Genomic DNA, 19,897 nt, shown 5'->3' with positions numbered 1-19,897 from the left:
CCTAGGCAAACTCCGGTCTCAGAACGCAGTCAATCAGCTGAGGTGCTGCAGTGATTTATTAGGGCTGGGGCTAGGGGGGGCTTTTTGTGCTAACAATGCATGGAGTTGTATTTGAGTGTGTGCTATATTATGAAAAAATAATTGGTATGTGAGTCAGCCTCATGTTTGATCATTAAGACACATAAAGACCTTTGAACAACCAACAGTTGTCTGTGTGTTGGTTCTATTGTGATAAAAGGATCAAAAAACTTGTGAATGTGTCCATACAGACCCAAAATAAAATCCATTGTGCCTATTAGATTCATCTTTTGTAGACCAAAAGTCATGTGCATATGAATGTGTGTGAATGTGATGTAGCTAATTGTAAAGCTAAGACAGAGTTCACCAAAACAAAACCATCCAACTGGATCTTTCTCTCTACTGGTTCTCATGGGCATTTAATTCAATTCAAATTCAGTTCCAATTCAAAAATACTGTATTGATCTGACTGACTGACTGACTGACTGTATTGATCCCAAATTCTGCCTATTAGATTCATCTTTTGGAGACCAAAAGTCAGCTGCATATGAATGTGTGTGAATGTGATGCAGCTAACTGTAAAACTAACACAGAGCTCACCTAAACAAAACCATTGAACTGGATCTTTCTCTCTACTGGTTCTCCTGGCCATTTAATTCAAATTCAGTTCCAAATCAAAAATACTTTATTGATCCCAAATGGAAATAAAATGTTGCTGACACTCATATGAATGTAGATTTTTTTTTAAAGTCTCTGTTGTGTGGATCAGAGGTCAATGGGTTCCTCTCCACTGCTCTGTCTCTGTGAGAGTCGATGTCATAGTGTGTCACTGTGTCTGTGTGTTAGAGACAGGGCTTTTATCAAGACTAAAATTTTAAGTAGAAGCTGGTACACTGACAGTGACTGCATGCAATGATGTTCAGTGTAAAATAAAAAGGCTTTTCTTTTGTAGAGTATGTGTAGGCCTTATTTTGAAATTCCAGTTTGGTTACCAATAAATGTTGTTTTAATCTTATTAGTCAAATGGAACCTTCACCTCCTTCTAATATACAATTGTTTTTTAACTTAAAAGGTCTACAGTAGCTATGGAACATTGAGGGTTTTATTTATAGATTAATTTTAAAAGGCCACTGTCTTATTTTGAAAGTCCAGTGTAGTTGTCAGTTATGGCTGGCTTGAATGTGATCAGTCATGGCAGCTTCTGGCCTAAGGTCATGCTCAGAGCCATTCTTTGTCAGAGGAAACTTAAGTTCACTGGCAGCTGTGTTCTGTTGCTTTGGTAATGAATGAGACCCAACAGCTGTGTGATTGACTGTTTAGGCCTTCGAACTTCATGTCTGCCCCATTGATTCAGCAGGATTTACTCAAAACAGTAGTCTGAACAGATCCTTGGCAATCGAAAGCAATACAAGCTTACATAAACCTTTTTGAAAAATGAAATATTTTTCTTCTTCTTTTGTACAATCACTAGTTATTATTAAAGATTGATGCTTTTATTTTGAAAGTTTCAGTTAGCTTTATTTTAAAAGGCCAACACTGTCCTATTTTCAACACTGACTGAGCTCAAACATTAGTGTCAAGACCAGTCCTGCAATTTTCTATAGTTTAAAATTAAAGGCAATTATTTTGTAGAGCAGGTTTTGTCTTATTTTTAAAATCAAGCATGGTTGTCCTTTCAGGTCTGGGTTATTTCTATTAGTTATATAGAACATGCTTGCTATTGTAAAACCATTGTGTATGTTATTATAAGCTTTAAATAATCATTAGTAAGCATGGAGGGTTGATGAAAGAAATTGACCTTTAGGGTCAATCACTGTTGTCTGGGTGTTGGAACAGCAGTACATGCTGTTTAAGTTCCCCACACAACATGGCCGGCATGTAGTTGCCTCCTATGAAGATGGTGAAAGGGTTAGGTGTCATGTCAGGTTTAAGCCATAGAAATGAATGAATATCAATGAAAGTCAATGCAAAGTCCTCAGAAAGATAGTAATCCATGCATGTGTGTGTGGGTGTGTGTCTGTGTGTGTGTGTGTGGGTGTATGTGAGTGTGTGTCTGTGTGTGTGTGTGTGTCTGTGTGTGTGTGTGTGGGTGTGTGTGTGGGTGTGTGTCTGTGTGTGTGTGTGTGGGTGTATGTGAGTGTGTGTCTGTGTGTGTGTGTGTCTGTGTGTGAGTGTGTGTGGGAGTGTGTCTGTGTGTGTGTGTCTGTGTGTGTGTGGGTGTGTGTGGGTGTGTGTCTGAGTGTGTGTGTGTGTGGGTGTGTGTGTGGGTGTGTGGCCCAGTGTGAGACACAGAGAGGCAGAAAGAAAGACAGAATCACATCCAGACATATACAGTAGGAGATACACAGAGCTATAAATAGAACAGTGAGGAATGAATCAGCCAATCAGCAAAGAGCGTCAGTGTAACTTGACACCTGCTGTTTCTCACTCACGCAGCACCTCTCTCTCTGTCTCCCCTGGTCTAGGCTTTATAACATGGAGGCGCATGCTCCCGAACAACTGGCCATAACTCTGAAACCGTAGGGGCGATCGATGTCATTCTTGGACCGTTTTTATCAGAACGGACAGGGGATCGAGAATATTAACACATTTTTGTTGAAAATATAATAATAAAGGCACAACACTGGGTGAAAAGAGAGGGAAAATGGAGAAAAAGGCCAAAATGCCTGAACATGCTCCCGAACAAAGTCTAATATCTGGGAATCCGTACATTGTATTTGAATTTTTTGTAATCTGTGGGCGACAGCTATCCCTCGTCCCCAATCATGGATATTTTCATAGCTCTATGTCATTCACAGTATAAAATATGATTATGGAAATAAATGGTGTCACTCATGGATTACAGGTCAAGCTCTCATTGAAAATACATGGGAGAAGGCCTACAGAAATCTACTGACTCTTGGCGATCGAGGGTGTTTTGACAGAAATCTATGAGACTTAGAACAATTTTGAAATTATTGTGTGAAAGCAGAGGCCCGGCCCTACAATCTGACCGAAAATTGTGGGTGTAGAGCGAAATTTGTGGCCGTGAGTGGCAGTTGAAACTCATTTTTCCTGAAAAAAATCCCCTCTTTCTACACTCTAGTAACTGCCATCTCCACTGTTAAGAGTGTGATTTTATCTCAAACTTTGTGTCGCTTGGAGTCTAATTTTAGAGAAACTGTAGCAGTTATCAACAAACCGTTTTCACTTCTGAAGAGCCGGCGGATTTTCCTACAAACTGAAAGTCAAACTGTTTTTCTAGGTGAAAGTATGGCGATACAGTAGAGCCTCAAAAACAGTGAATTTTGAGGATTTCTTCGCCCCTGACTCCATTCATTCCTATGGGGATTTTGGGGCTCGGTTTTTCGTTAATTACGTCGCCATAGTAACTCGAAACGCCAATAAAAGTAATAGCACACCTCACGGGACCGAGCCGGTCGTTTTGATGTATATATTGTGGGGGTGCACGCAGCGGTTCGGGCCGCATTAACGGAGACGGAAGAAAAATAAAGATATAAATAAATAAAGAGTCCAGTTTAGAGGTGCATAGTAATAGGTGCCTCCCATGCATTGCATGGGAGGCAGTGCATTGCGAAGCAATGCACTGCTCTCCTATGCAATGCTTGGGCAGGCCCCAACTAGAAAATTTCGGAAGAAATTTAGACGGGGCCTGCCTCTTGGTGCGTGCTTCTGGGACCACAAAGTTTCTCTGGCCGTTATTTAAAAATCATTATGTATGCAATAATCACCTTAAAAAATTACTAGTAACTCTGGAAGACTGAGGCTTTTATTTTGAAATTTTCAGTAAGCCTTATTTTAAATGGGCTCCAACATTAGTGTGAAGCCCAGTCCTGAAAAGATCTATTGTTCAAAATGCTAAGGCTTTTATTTTGTAGAGCATGTTTTGTCTTATTTTGAAAGTCCAGCATGGTTATACTTTCAGGTCTGGGTTAGTTGCATTGGTTATATAGATCCTGCTTGCAATTTAAAAATCATTATGTATGCCGTAATCAGCAGAAAAAAATCACTAATAATTATGAAAGACTGAGGCTTTTATTTTGAAATTTTCAGTAAGCCTTATTTTAAATGGGCTCCATCATTAGTGTGAAGCCCATTCCTGAAATGATCTATTGTTTAAAATGTAAAGGCTTTTATTTTGTAGAACATGTTTTGTCTTATTTTGAAAGTCCAGCATGGTTGTACTGTCAGTTATGGGTTAGTTGCATTGGTCAAATAGAACCCGCTTGCTATTGAAAAATCTTTTTCTATGCTCTTGTCAGCTCACAAAATCCTTAGTATCTCTGGAAGACTGAGGCTTTTATTTTGAAAGTTTCAGTAGGCTTTATTTTAAAAGGCCAACATGGTCCTATTTCCAATACTGGGGGAGCTCCAACAGTAGTGTGAAGCCCACTCCTGCAATCATCTATTGTTTAAAGGCTTTTATTTTATAGAGCAGATTTTGTCTTATTTTGAAAATCAAGCATGGTTGTCCTTTCAGGTCTGGGTTATTTCTATTAGTTATATAGAACATGCTTGCTATTCTAAAACCATTGTGTATGTTATTATAAGCTTTTAATAATCATTAGTAAGCATGGAGGGTGTATGAAAGAAATTGACCTTTAGGGTCAATCACTGTTGTCTGGGTGTTGGAACAGCAGTACATGCTGTTTAAGTTCCCCACACAACATGGCCGCCATGTAGTTGCCCCCTATGAAGCTGGTCAAAGGGTTAGGTGTCAGGTCAGGTTTAAGCCATAGAAATGAATGAATATCAATGAAAGTCAATGCAAAGTCCTCAGAAAGATAGTAATCCATGCATGTGTGTGTGTGTGTGGGTGTGTGTCTGTGTGTGAGTGTGTGTCTGTGAGTGTGTGTGTGTGGGTGTGTCTGTGTGTCTGTGAGTGTGTGGGTGTGAGTGTGTGTGTGTGTGTGTGTGTGTGTGTGGGTGTGTGTCCCAGTGTGAGACACAGAGAGGCAGAAAGAAAGACAGAATCCCATCCAGACATATACAGTAGGAGATACACAGAGCTATAAATAGAACAGTGAGGAATGAATCAGCCAATCAGCAAAGAGCGTCAGTGTAACTTGACACCTGCTGTTTCTCACTCACGCAGCACCTCTCTCTCTGTCTCCCCTGGTCTAGGCTTTATAACATGGAGGCGCATGCTCCCGAACAACTGGCCATAACTCTGAAACCGTAAGGGCGATCGATGTCATTCTTGGACCGTTTTTATCAGAACGGACAGGGGATCGAGAATATTAACACATTTTTGTTGAAAATATAATAATAAAGACACAACACTGGGTGAAAAGAGAGGGAAAATGGAGAAAAAGGCAAAAATGCCTGAACATGCTCCCGAACAAAGTCTAATATCTCGGAATCCGTACATGGTATTTGAAAATTTTTTAAACTGTGGGCGACAGCTATCCCTCGTCCCCAATCATGGATATTTTCATAGCTCTATGTCATTCACAGTATAAAATATGATTTTTGAAAGAAATGGTGTCACTCATGGATTACAGGTCAAGCTCTCATTGAAAATACATGGGAGAAGGCCTACAGAAATGTACTGACTCTTGGCGATCGAGGGGTGTTTGACAGAAATCTATGAGACTTAGAACAATTTTGAAATTATTGTGTGAAAGCAGAGGCCCGGCCCTACAATCTGACCGAAAATGGTGGCTGTAGAGCTAAATTTGTGGCCGTGAGGGCCAGTTGAAACTCATTTTTCCTGAAAAAAATCCCCTCTTTCTACACTCTAGTAACTGCCATCTCCACTGTAAAGAGTGTGATTTTGTCGCAAACTTTGTGTCGCTTGGAGTGTAATTTTAGAGAAACCGTAGCAGTTATCAACAAACCGTTTTCACTTCTGAAGAGCCGGCGGATTTTCCTACAAACTGAAAGTCAAACTGTGTTTCTAGGTGAAAGTAAGGCGATACAGCAGAGCCTCAAAAACAGTGAATTTTGAGGATTTCTTCCGCCCCTGACTCCATTCATTCCTATGGGATTTTGGGGCTCGGTTTTTCGTTAATTACGTCGCCATAGTAACTCGAAACGCCAATAAAAGTAATAGCACACCTCACGGGACCGAGCCGGTCGTTTTGATGTATATATTGTGGGGGTGCACGCAGCGGTTCGGGCCGCATTAATTTTGACGGAAGAAAAATAAAGATATAAATAAATAAACTAGAAAATTTCGGAAGAAATTTAGACGGGGCCTGCCTCTTGGTGCGTGCTTCTGGGACCACAAAGTTTCTCTGGCCGTTGGGTTTAGCTATTTAAAAATCATTATGTATGCAATAATCACCTTCGAAAATTACTAGTAACTGTGGAAGACTGAGGCTTTTATTTTGAAATTTTCAGTAAGCCTTATTTTAAATGGGCAACACTGGGTGAGCTCCAACATTAGTGTGAAGTTCAGTCCTGAAATGATCTATTGTTTAAAATGCAAAGGCTTTTATTTTGTAGAGCATGTTTTGTCTTATTTTGAAAGTCCAGCATGGCTGTACTTTAAGGTGTGGGTTAGTTGCATTGGTTAAATAGAACACGCTTGCTATTTAAAAATCATTTTCTATGCTCTTGTCAGCTCACAAAATCCATAGTATCTCTGGAAGACTGAGGCTTTTATTTTGAAAGTTTCAGTAAGCCTTATTTTAAAAGGCCAACATGTTCCTATTTCCAATACTGGGTGAGCTCCAAGAGTAGTGTGAAGCCCACTCCTGCGATCATCTATTGTTTAAAGGGTTTTATTTTGTAGAGCATGTTTTGTCTTATTCTGAAAACCTAGTATGGGTGTCCTTTCAGGTCTGGGTTAGTTGCATTGGTTAAATAGAACCCGCTTGTTATTGAAAAATCCTTTTCTATGCTCTTGTGAGCTCACAAAATCCATAGTAACTATGGGGGGTTGAGGCTTTTATTTTGAAAGTTTCAGTAGGCTTTATTTTAAAAGGCCAACATGGTCCTATTTCCAATACTGGGGGAGCTCCAACAGTAGTGTGAAGCCCACTCCTGCAATCATCTATTGTTTAAAGGTTTTTATTTTATAGAGCAGATTTTGTCTTATTTTGAAAATCAAGCATGGTTGTCCTTTCAGGTCTGGGTTATTCCTATTAGTTATATAGAACCTGCTTGCTATTGTAAAACCATTCTGTATGTTATTATAAGCTTTAAATAATCATTAATAAGCATGGAGGGTTGATGAAAGAAATTGACCTTTAGGGTCAATCACTGTTGTCTGGATGTTGGAACAGCAGTACATGCTGTTTAAGTTCCCCACACAACATCGCCGCCATGTAGTTGCCTCCTATGAAGATGGTGAAAGGGTTAGGGGTCGGTTCATGTTTAAGCCATAGAAATGAATGAATATCAATGAAAGTCAATGCAAAGTCCTCAGAAAGATAGTAATCCATGCATGTGTGTGTGTGGGTGTGTGTCTGTGTGTGAGTGTGTGTGTGTGTGTGTGTGTGTGTGGGTGTGTGTCCCAGTGTGAGACACAGAGAGGCAGAAAGAAAGACAGAATCCCATCCAGACATATACAGTAGGAGATACACAGAGCTATAAATAGAACAGTGAGGAATGAATCAGCCAATCAGCAAAGAGCGTCAGTGTAACTTGACACCTGCTGTTTCTCACTCACGCAGCACCTCTCTCTCTGTCTCCCCTGGTCTAGGCTTTATAACATGGAGGCGCATGCTCCCGAACAACTGGCCATAACTCTGAAACCGTAGGGGCGATCGATGTCATTCTTGGACCGTTTTTATCAGAACGGACAGGGGAACATTAATATTCATCCTTTATTTTTGAAAATATAATAATAAAGACACCACACTGGGTGAAAAGTAAGGGAAAATGGAGAAAAAGGCAAAAATGCCTGAACATGCTCCCGAACAAAGTCTAATATCTCGGAATCCGTACATGGTATTTGAAAATTTTTTAAACTGTGGGCGACCGCTATCCCTCGTCCCCAATCATGTATATTTTCATAGCTCTATGTCATTCACAGTATAAAATATGATTTTTGAAAGAAATGGTGTCACTCATGGATTACAGGTCAAGCTCTCATTGAAAATACATGGGAGAAGGCCTACAGAAAAGTACTGACTCTTGGCGATCGAGGGTGTTTTGACAAAAATCTATGAGACTTAGAACAATTTTGAAATTATTGTGTGAAAGCAGAGGCCCGGCCCTACAATCTGACCGAAAATTGTGGCTGTAGAGCGAAATTTGTGGCCGTGGGTGCCAGTTGAAACACATTTTTCCTGAAAAAAATCCCCTCTTTCTACACTCTAGTAACTGCCATCTCCACTGTAAAGAGTGTGATTTTCTCTCAAACTTTGTGTCGCTTGGAGTCTAATTTTAGAGAAACCGTAGCAGTTATCAACAAACCGTTTTCACTTCTGAAGAGCCGGCGGATTTTCCTACAAACTGAAAGTCAAATTGTTTTTCTAGGTGAAAGTATGGCGATACAGTAGAGCCTCAAAAACAGTGAATTTTGAGGATTTCTTCCGCTCCTGACTCCATTCATTCCTATGGGATTTTGGGGCTCGGTTTTTCGTTAATTACGTCGCCATAGTAACTCGAAACGCCAATAAAAGTAATAGCACACCTCACGGGACCGAGCCGGTCGTTTTGATGTATATATTGTGGGGGTGCACGCAGCGGTTCGGGCCGCATTAATTTTGACGGAAGAAAAATAATAAATAAACTAGAAAATTTCGGAAGAAATTTAGACGGGGCCTGCCTCTTGGTGCGTGCTTCTGGGACCACAAAGTTTCTCTGGCCGTTTTTAAAAAATCATTATGTATGCAATAATGACCTTCAAAAATTACTAGTAACTCTGGAAGACGGAGGCTTTTATTTTGAAATTTTCAGTAAGGCTTATTTTAAATGGGCTACAACATTAGTGTGAAGCCCAGTCCTGAAATGATCTATTGTTTAAAATGCAAAGGCTTTTATTTTGTAGAGCATGTTTTGTCTTATTTTGAAAGTCCAGCATGGCTGTACTTTCAGGTCTGGGTTAGTTCTATTAGTTATACAGAACCTGTTTGCTATTTCAAAATCATTTTCTATGCTCTTTTCAGCTCTCAAAATCCATAGTAACTATGGGGGGTTGAGGCTTTTATTTTGAAAGTTTCAGTAACCCATATTTCAAAGGAGCAGCATAGTCCCATTTCCAACACTGGGTGAACTCCAACAGTAGTGTAATGCCCAGTTCTGCAATGATCTATTGTTTAAAGTGTAAAGGCTTTTATTTTGTAGAGCATGTTTTGTCTTATTCTGAAAACCTAGTATGGGTGTCCTTTCAGGTCTGGGTTAGTTGCATTGGTTAAATAGAACCCGCTTGCTATTTAAAAATCCTTTTCTATGCTCTTGTGAGCTCACAAAATCCATAGTAAGTATGGGTGGTTGATGCTTTTATTTTGAAAGTTTCAGTAGGCTTTATTTTAAAAGGCCAACATGGTCCTATTTCCAATACTGGGGGAGCTCCAACAGTAGTGTGAAGCCCACTCCTGCAATCATCTATTGTTTAAAGGGTTTTATTTTATAGAGCAGATTTTGTCTTATTTTGAAAATCAAGCATGGTTGTCCTTTCAGGTCTGGGTTATTTCTAATAGTTATATAGAACATGCTTTTAATTGTAAAACCATTGTGTATGTTTTTATAAGCTTTAAATAATCATTAATAAGCATGGAGGGCTGATGAAAGAAATTGACCTTTAGGGTCAATCACTGTTGTCTGGGTGTTGGAACAGCAGTACATGCTGTTTAAGTTCCCCACACAACATGGCCGCCATGTAGTTGCCCCCTATGAAGCTGGTCAAAGGGTTAGGTGTGGTTAAAGGCATAGAAATGAATGAATATCAATGAAAGTCAATGCAAAGTCCTCAGAAAGATAGTAATCCATGCATGTGTGTGGGTGTGTGTCTGTCTGTGGGTGTGTGTGTGTCTGTGTGTGGGTGTGTGTCTGTGTGTGTGGGTGTGTGTCCCAGTGTGAGACACAGAGAGGCAGAAAGAAAGACAGAATCATATACAGACATATACAGTAGGAGATACACAGAGCTATAAATAGAACAGTGAGGAATGAATCAGCCAATCAGCAAAGAGCGTCAGTGTAACTTGACACCTGCTGTTTCTCACTCACGCAGCACCTCTCTCTCTGTCTCCCCTGGTCTAGGCTTTATAACATGGAGGCGCATGCTCCCGAACAACTGGCCATAACTCTGAAAGCGTAGGGGCGATCGATGTCATTCTTGGACCGTTTTTATCAGAACGGACAGGGGATCGAGAATATTAACACATTTTTGTTGAAAATATAATAATAAAGGCACAACACTGGGTGAAAAGAGAGGGAAAATGGAGAAAAAGGCCAAAATTCCTGAACATGCTCCCGAACAAAGTCTAATATCTCGGAATCCGTACATGGTATTTGAAAATTTTTTAAACTGTGGGCGACAGCTGTCCCTCGTCCCCAATCATGGATATTTTCATAGCTCTATGTCATTCACAGTATAAAATATGATTTTTGAAAGAAATGGTGTCACTCATGGATTACAGGTCAAGCTCTCATTGAAAATACATGGGAGAAGGCCTACAGAAATCTACTGACTCTTGGCGATCGAGGGTGTTTTGACAGAAATCTATGAGACTTACAACAATTTTGAAATTATTGTGTGAAAGCAGAGGCCCGGCCCTACAATCTGACCGAAAATTGTGGCTGTAGAGCAAAATTTGTGGCCGTGAGGGCCAGTTGAAACTCATTTTTCCTGAAAAAAATCCCCTCTTTCTACACTCTAGTAACTGCCATCTCCACTGTAAAGAGTGTGATTTTCTCTAAAACTTTGTGTCGCTTGGAGTCTAATTTTAGAGAAACCGTAGCAGTTATCAACAAACCGTTTTCACTTCTAAAGAGCCGGCGGATTTTCCTACAAACTGAAAGTCAAACTGTGTTTCTAGGTGAAAGTATGGCGATACAGCAGAGCCTCAAAAACAGTGAATTTTGAGGATTTCTTCCGCCCCTGACTCCATTCATTCCTATGGGATTTTTGGGCTCGGTTTTTCGTTAATTACGTCGCCATAGTAACTCGAAACGCCAATAAAAGTAATAGCACACCTCACGGGACCGAGCCGGTCGTTTTGATGTATATATTGTGGGGGTGCACGCAGCGGTTCGGGCCGCATTAATTTTGACGGAAGAAAAATAAAGAATAAACTAGAAAATTTCGGAAGAAATTTAGACGGGGCCTGCCTCTTGGTGCGTTTTGCTCCGACCAGAGCTTGCTATTTTTTTATTGTCTATGCTATTATTAGCTTAAAATATGACTAGTAACTCTGGAAGACTGAGGCTTTTATTTTGAAATTTTCAGTAAGCCTTATTTTAAAAGGCCAACACTGGGTGAGCTCCAACATAGTGTGAAGCCCAGTCGTGAAAAGATCTATTGTTTAAATGCAAAGGCTTTTATTTTGTAGAGCATGTTTTGTCTTATTTTGAAAGTCCAGCATGGTTGTCCCTTCAGGTCTGGGTTAGATCCATTAGTTATATATAACCTGTTTGCTATTTCAAAATCATTTTCTATGCTATTTTCAGCTCTCCAAATCCATAGTAACTATGGGGGGTTGAGGCTTTTATTTTGAAAGTTTAAGTAACCCATATTTCAAAAGAGCAGCATAGTCCCATTTCCAACACTGGGTGAACTCCAACAGTAGTGTAATGCCCAATTCTGCAATGATCTATTGTTTAAAGTGTAAAGGCTTTTATTTTGTAGAGCATGTTTTGTCTTATTCTGAAAACCTAGTATGGGTGTCCTTTCAGGTCTGGGTTAGTTGCATTGGTTAAATAGAACCCGCTTGCTATTTAAAAATCCTTTTCTATGCTCTTGTGAGCTCCCAAAATCCATAGTAACTATGGGGGGTTGAGGCTTTTATTTTGAAATTTTCAGTAGGCTTTATTTGAAAAGGCCAACATGGTCCTATTTCCAATACTGGGGGAGCTCCAACAGTAGTGTGAAGCCCACTCCTGCAATCATCTATTGTTTAAAGGCTTTTATTTTGTAGAGCAGGTTTTGTCTTATTTTGAAAATCAAGCATGGTTGTCCTTTCAGGTCTGGGTTATTTCTATTAGTTATATAGAACATGCTTGCAATTGTAAAACCATTGTGTATGTTATTATAAGCTTTAAATAATCATTAATAAGCATGGAGGGCTGATGAAAGAAATTGACCTTTAGGGTCAATCACTGTTGTCTGGGTGTTGGAACAGCAGTACATGCTGTTTAAGTTCCCCACACAACATGGCCGCCATGTAGTTGCCCCCTATGAAGCTGGTCAAAGGGTTAGGTGTCGGGTCAGGTTTAAGCCATAGAAATGACTGAATATCAATGAAAGTCAATGCAAAGTCCTCAGAAAGACAGTAATCCATGCATGTGTGTGGGAGTGTGTGTCTGTGTGTGGGTGTGTGTCTGTGTGTGTGGGTGTGTGTGTGAGTGTGTGTCCCAGTGTGAGACACAGAGAGGCAGAAAGAAAGACAGAATCCCATCCAGACATATACAGTAGGAGATACACAGAGCTATAAATAGAACAGTGAGGAATGAATCAGCCAATCAGCAAAGAGCGTCAGTGTAACTTGACACCTGCTGTTTCTCACTCACGCAGCACCTCTCTCTCTGTCTCCCCTGGTCTAGGCTTTATAACATGGAGGCGCATGCTCCCGAACAACTGGCCATAACTCTGAAACCGTAGGGGCGATCGATGTCATTCTTGGACCGTTTTTATCAGAACGGACAGGGGAACATTAATATTCATCTTTTATTTTTGAAAATATAATAATAAAGACACAACACTGGGTGAAAAGTAAGGGAAAATGGAGAAAAAGGCAAAAATGCCTGAACATGCTCCCGAACAAAGTCTAATATCTCGGAATCCGTACATGGTATTTGAAAATTTTTTAAACTGTGGGCGACAGCTATCCCTCGTCCCCAATCATGGATATTTTCATAGCTCTATGTCATTCAGAGTATAAAATATGATTATGGAAATAAATGGTGTCACTCATGGATTACAGGTCAAGCTCTCATTGAAAATACATGGGAGAATGCCTACAGAAATCTACTGACTCTTGGCGATCGAGGGTGTTTTGACAGAAATCTATGAGACTTAGAACAATTTTGAAATTATTGTGTGAAAGCAGAGGCCCGGGCCTACAATCTGACCGAAAATTGTGGCTGTAGAGCGAAATTTGTGGCCGTGAGGGCCAGTTGAAACTCATTTTTCCTGAAAAAAATCCCCTCTTTTTACACTCTAGTAACTGCCATCTCCACTGTTAAGAGTGTGATTTTCTGGCAAACTTTGTGTCGCTTGGAGTCTAATTTTAGAGAAACCGTAGCAGTTATCAACAAACCGTTTTCACTTCTGAAGAGCCGGCGGATTTTCCTACAAACTGAAAGTCAAACTGTGTTTCTAGGTGAAAGTATGGCGATACAGTAGAGCCTCAAAAACAGTGAATTTTGAGGATTTCTTCGCCCCTGACTCCATTCATTCCTATGGGATTTTTGGGCTCGGTTTTTCGTTAATTACGTCGCCATAGTAACTCGAAACGCCAATAAAAGTAATAGCACACCTCACGGGACCGAGCCGGTCGTTTTGATGTATATATTGTGGGGGTGCACGCAGCGGTTCGGGCCGCATTAATTTTGACGGAAGAAAAATAAAGAATAAAGAGACCAGTTTAGAGGTGCATAGTAATAGGTGCCTGCCATGCATTGCATGGGAGGCAGTGCATTGCTTCGCAATGCACTGCTCTCCTATGCAATGCTTGGGCAGGCCCCAATAAAGAGACCAGTTTAGAGGTGAATAGTAATAGGTGCCTGCCATAGCATTGCATAGGAGAGCAGTGCATTGCTTCGCAATGCACTGCTCTCCTATGCAATGCTATGGCAGGCCCCAACTAGAAAATTTCGGAAGAAATTTAGACGGGGCCTGCCTCTTGGTGCGTTTTGCTCCGACCAGAGCTTGCTATTTTTTTATTTCTATTGTCTATGCTATTATCAGCTTAAAATATGACTAGTAACTCTGGAAGACTGAGGCTTTTATTTTGAAATTTTCAGTAAGCCTTATTTTAAAAGGCCAACACTGGGTGAGCTCCAACATAGTGCGAAGCCCAGTCCTGAAAAGATCTATTGTTTAAAATGCAAAGGCTTTTATTTTGTAGAGCATGTTTTGTCTTATTTTGAAAGTCCAGCATGGTTGTCCCTTCAGGTCTGGGTTAGTTGCATTGATTAAATAGAACCCGATTGCTATTTAAAAATCATTTTCTATGCTCTTGTGAGCTCACAAAATCCATAGTAACTATGGGGGGTTGAGGCTTTTATTTTGAAAGTTTCAGTAACCCATATTTCAAGCATAGTCCCATTTCCAACACTGGGTGAACTCCAACAGTAGTGTAATGCCCAGTTCTGCAATGATCTATTGTTTAAAGTGTAAAGGCTTTTATTTTGTAGAGCATGTTTTGTATTATTCTGAAAACCTAGTATGGGTGTCCTTTCAGGTCTGGGTTAGTTGCATTGGTTAAATAGAACCCGCTTGCTATTTCAAAATCCTTTTGTAAGCTCTTGTGAGCTCACAAAATCCATAGTAACTATGGGGGGTTGAGGCTTTTATTTTGAAAGTTTCAGTAGGCTTTATTTTAAAAGGCCAACATGGTCCTATTTCCAATACTGGGGGAGCTCCAACAGTAGTGTGAAGCCCACTCCTACAATCATCTATTGTTTAAAGGGTTTTATTTTGTAGAGCATGTTTTGTGTTATTCTGAAAACCTAGTATGGGTGTCCTTTCAGGTCTGGGTTACTTCCATTAGTTACATAGAATCTGCTTGCTCTTCTAAAACCATTGTGTATGCCATTATCATCTTTAAATAATCATTAATAAGCATGGAGGGTTGATGAAAGAAATTGACCTTTAGGGTCAATCACTGTTGTGTGGATGTTGGAACAGCAGTACATGCTGTTTAAGTTCCCCACACAACATGGCCGCCATGTACTTGCCTCCTATGAAGCTGGTCAAAGGGTTAGGTGTCAGGTCAGGTTTAAGCCATAGAAATGAATGAATATCAATGAAAGTCAATGCAAAGTCCTCAGAAAGATAGTAATCCATGCATGTGTGTGTGTGTCTGTGTGTGGGTGTGTGTCTGTGTGTGTGGGTGTGTGGGTGTGTGTGGTTGTGTGTCCCAGTGTGAGACACAGAGAGGCAGAAAGAAAGACAGAATCACATCCAGACATATACAGTAGGAGATACACAGAGCTATAAATAGAACAGTGAGGAATGAATCAGCCAATCAGCAAAGAGCGTCAGTGTAACTTGACACCTGCTGTTTCTCACTCACGCAGCACCTCTCTCTCTGTCTCCCCTGGTCTAGGCTTTATAACATGGAGGCGCATGCTCCCGAACAACTGGCCATAACTCTGAAACCGTAGGGGCGATCGATGTCATTCTTGGACCGTTTTTATCAGAACGGACAGGGGAACATTAATATTCATCCTTTATTAGTGAAAATATAATAATAAAGACACAACACTGGGTGAAAAGTAAGGGAAAATGGAGAAAAAGGCAAAAATGCCTGAACATGCTCCCGAACAAAGTCTAATATCTCGTAATCCGTAAATGGTATTTGAAAAATTTTTAAACTGTGGGCGACAGCTATCCCTCGTCCCCAATCATGGATATTTTCATAGCTCTATGTCATTCACAGTATAAAATATGATTTTTGAAAGAAATGGTGTCACTCATGGATTACAGGTCAAGCTCTCATTGAAAATACATGGGAGAAGGCCTACAGAATTCCTGTGCGTCTTGGCGATCGAGGGTGTTTTGACAGAAATCTATGACACTTAGAACAATTTTGAAATTATTGTGTGAAAGCAGAGGCCCGGCCCTACAATCTGACCGAAAATTGTGGCTGTAGAGCGAAATTTGTGGCCGTGAGTGCCAGTTGAAACTCATTTTTACTGAAAAAAATCCCCTCTTTTTACACTCTAGTAACTGCCATCTCCACTGTTAAGAGTGTGATTTTCTCGCAAACTTTGTGTCGCTTGGAGTCTAATTTTAGAGAAACCGTAGCAGTTATCAACAAACCGTTTTCACTTTTGAAGAGCCGTCGGATTTTCCTACAAACTGAAAGTCAAACTGTGTTTCTAGGTGAAAGTATGGCGATACAGCAGAGCCTCAAAAACAGTGAATTTTGAGGATTTCTTCCGCCCCTGACTCCATTCATTCCTATGGGATTTTTCGGCTCGGTTTTTCGTTAATTACGTCGCCATAGTAACTCGAAACGCCAATAAAAGTAATAGCACACCTCACGGGACCGAGCCGGTCGTTTTGATGTATAAATTGTGGGGGTGCACGCAGCGGTTCGGGCCGCATTAATTTTGACGGAAGAAAAATAAAGAATAAATAAAGAGACCAGTTTAGAGGTGAATAGTAATAGGTGCCTGCCATGCATTGCATGGGAGGCAGTGCATTGCTTCGCAATGCACTGCTCTCCTATGCAATGCTTGGGCAGGCCCCAATAAAGAGACCAGTTTAGAGGTGCATAGTAATAGGTGCCTGCCATGCATTGCATGGGAGGCAGTGCATTGCTTCGCAATGCACTGCTCTCCTATGCAATGCTTGGGCAGGCCCCAACTAGAAAATTTCGGCAGAAATTTAGACGGGGCCTGCCTCTTGGTGCGTTTTGCTCCGACCAGAGCTTGCTATTTTTTATTTTATTTCATTGTCTATGCAATAATCACCTTCAAAAATTACTAGTAACTCTGGAAGACTGAGGCTTTTATTTTGAAATTTTCAGTAAGGCTTATTTTAAATGGGCTCCAACATTAGTGTGAAGCCCATTCCTGAAATGATCTATTGTTTAAAATGCAACGGCTTTTATTTTGTAGAGCATGTTTTGTCTTATTTTGAAAGTCCAGCATGGTTGTCACTTCAGGTCTGGGTTAGTTCCATTAGTTATATAGATCCTGCTTGCTATTAAAGAAATCATTATGAATGCTATTATAAGCTTAAAAAATCATTATTAAGTATGGGAGGTGTGGGCTTTTATTTTGAAAGTTTCAGTAGGCTTTATTTTAAAAGGCCAACATGGTCCTATTTCCAATACTGGGGGAGCTCCAACAGTAGTGTGAAGCCCACTCCTGCAATCATCTATTGTTTAAAGGCTTTTATTTTGTAGAGCAGGTTTTGTCTTATTTTGAAAATCAAGCATGGTTGTCCTTTCAGGTCTGGGTTATTTCTATTAGTTATATAGAACATGCTTGCAATTGTAAAACCATTGTGTATGTTATTATAAGCTTTAAATAATCATTAATAAGCATGGAGGGTTGATGAAAGAAATTGACCTTTAGGGTCAATCACTGTTGTCTGGGTGTTGGAACAGCAGTACATGCTGTTTAAGTTCCCCACACAACATGGCCGCCATGTAGTTGCCTCCTATGAAGATGGTCAAAGGGGGTCAGGTCAGGTTTAAGCCATAGAAATGACTGAAAATCAATGAAAGTCAATGCAAAGTCCTCAGAAAGACAGTAATCCATGCATGTGTGTGTGAGTGTGTGTGTGTGGGTGTGTGTGTGTGGGTGTGTGTCCCAGTGTGAGACACAGAGAGGCAGAAAGAAAGACAGAATCCCATCCAGACATATACAGTAGGAGATACACAGAGCTATAAATAGAACAGTGAGGAATGAATCAGCCAATCAGCAAAGAGCGTCAGTGTAACTTGACACCTGCTGTTTCTCACTCACGCAGCACCTCTCTCTCTGTCTCCCCTGGTCTAGGCATTATAACATGGAGGCGCATGCTCCCGAACAACTGGCCATAACTCTGAAACCGTAGGGGCGATCGACATCATTATTGGACCGTTTTTATCAGAACGGACAGGGGAACATTAATATTCATCCTTTATTAGTGAAAATATAATAATAAAGACACAACACTGGGTGAAAAGTAAGGGAAAATGGAGAAAAAGGCAAAAATGCCTGAACATGCTCCCGAACAAAGTCTAATATCTGGGAATCCGTACATGGTATTTGAAAATTTTTTAAATTGTGGGCGACAGCTGTCCCTCGTCCCCAATCATGGATATTTTCATTGCTCTATGTCATTCACAGTATAAAATATGATTATGGAAAGAAATGGTGTCACTCCTGGATTACAGGTCAAGCTCTCATTGAAAATACATGGGAGAAGGCCTACAGAAATCTACTGACTCTTGGCGATCGAGGGTGTTTTGACAGAAATCTATGAGACTTAGAACAATTTTGAAATTATTGTGTGAAAGCAGAGGCCCGGCCCTACAATCTGACCGAAAATTGTGGCTGTAGAGCGAAATTTGTGGCCGTGAGTGCCAGTTGAAAGTCATTTTTCCTGAAAAAAATCCCCTCTTTTTACACTCTAGTAACTGCCATCTCCACTGTTAAGAGTGTGATTTTCTCTCAAACTTTGTGTCGCTTGGAGTCTAATTTTAGAGAAACCGTAGCAGTTATCAACAAACCGTTTTCACTTCTGAAGAGCCGGCGGATTTTCCTACAAACTGAAAGTCAAACTGTGTTTCTAGGTGAAAGTATAGCGATACAGTAGAGCCTCAAAAACAGTGAATTTTGAGGATTTCTTCACCCCTGACTCCATTCATTCCTATGGGGATTTTGGGGGGGTGGTTTTTCGTTAATTACGTCGCCATAGTAACTCGAAACGCCAATAAAAGTAATAGCACACCTCCCGGGACCGAGCCGGACGTTTTGATGTATATATTGTGGGGGTGCGCGCTGCGGTTCGGGCCGCATTAACGGAGATAGGTTTTGACCAGGTGAATAGTAATAGGTGCCTGCCATGCATTGCATAGGAGGCAGTGCATTGCTTCGCAATGCACTGCTCTCCTATGCAATGCTTGGGCAGGCCCCAATAAATAAAGAGTCCAGTTTAGAGGTGCATAGTAATAGGTGCCTGCCATGCATTGGAGGCAGTGCCATGCATGGGAGGCAGTGCATTGCTTTGATGTATATATTGTGGGGGTGCACGCAGCGGTTCGGGCCGCATTAATTTTGACGGAAGAAAAATAAATAAATAAAGAGACCAGTTTAGAGGTGAATAGTAATAGGTGCCTGCCATGCATTGCATGGAGGCAGTGCATTGCATTGCGAAGCAATGCAATGCACTGCTCTCCTATGCAATGCTTGGGCAGGCCCCAATAAATGAACCAGAGCATAGAACCAGGGCCCCTCAGAGCCATCCTTATTCCACCATCTCCCGCTTAATTTGGCCTGATTTCAGGTGGGGTCATGCTTTTGGCCTCAAGTCTAAGGTGGCTTCACTCTTATCTGTCCTTCCTCCATGACTAAAGCTGGCTTTGGATGGTAATGCCATGTTTTACTCACACTTTGAATGGAGGTTAAATAATCACTTTAGTTTTTTATGAGAATGGGTATCAAGTAATTACCTTTTACTTGATACCCATAACTGCTAAATAACTGACTATTTTATGAAGGAACTAACAATGCAAAACAGGTTATTTATTTCCTTGATAACTAACCACATACACCCCTTACCTTGACCAACTGGTCCTGCACTGTCTAACCATTGAGTGAGGATGTTGTGATCCAGGTTGAGCAGGACATTGAAGGACCTTAATGCGGGACGATAAAGCAGGAGAGCATTATGATTAAAACTGTTTTATTAATGAACTGAAGGACCAAAAGAGGCAGAATAAAGAGAACTAGACTTAATGTAAGTGCTGCACGTCTTACTGATATAGAAAAAGGCAATGAAAAGAATCAAGAAAACTAAAACCACTTCGGGAGCCTATGGAATGTGAATTTAAAATTGAATTACTTGGACTCAACAACAGAGGACATGTTTGGCCTAAAC

General features: G+C 40.6%; 1 protein-coding gene across 2 annotated transcripts in view; it reads right to left on the bottom strand.

The window, feature by feature from the left end:
- LOC124864970 overlaps positions 1-19,897 on the bottom strand; it is a 458,718-nt gene that overhangs the window by 571 nt on the left and 438,250 nt on the right. The window lies entirely within an intron of this gene.

The sequence above is a fragment of the Girardinichthys multiradiatus genome, chromosome Y, assembly GCF_021462225.1.
Source record: "Girardinichthys multiradiatus isolate DD_20200921_A chromosome Y, DD_fGirMul_XY1, whole genome shotgun sequence".
Lineage (NCBI taxonomy): Eukaryota > Metazoa > Chordata > Actinopteri > Cyprinodontiformes > Goodeidae > Girardinichthys > Girardinichthys multiradiatus.
The sequence above is the reverse complement of the archived record's forward strand: the minus strand, read 5'-3'. Positions and strand labels throughout refer to the sequence as shown.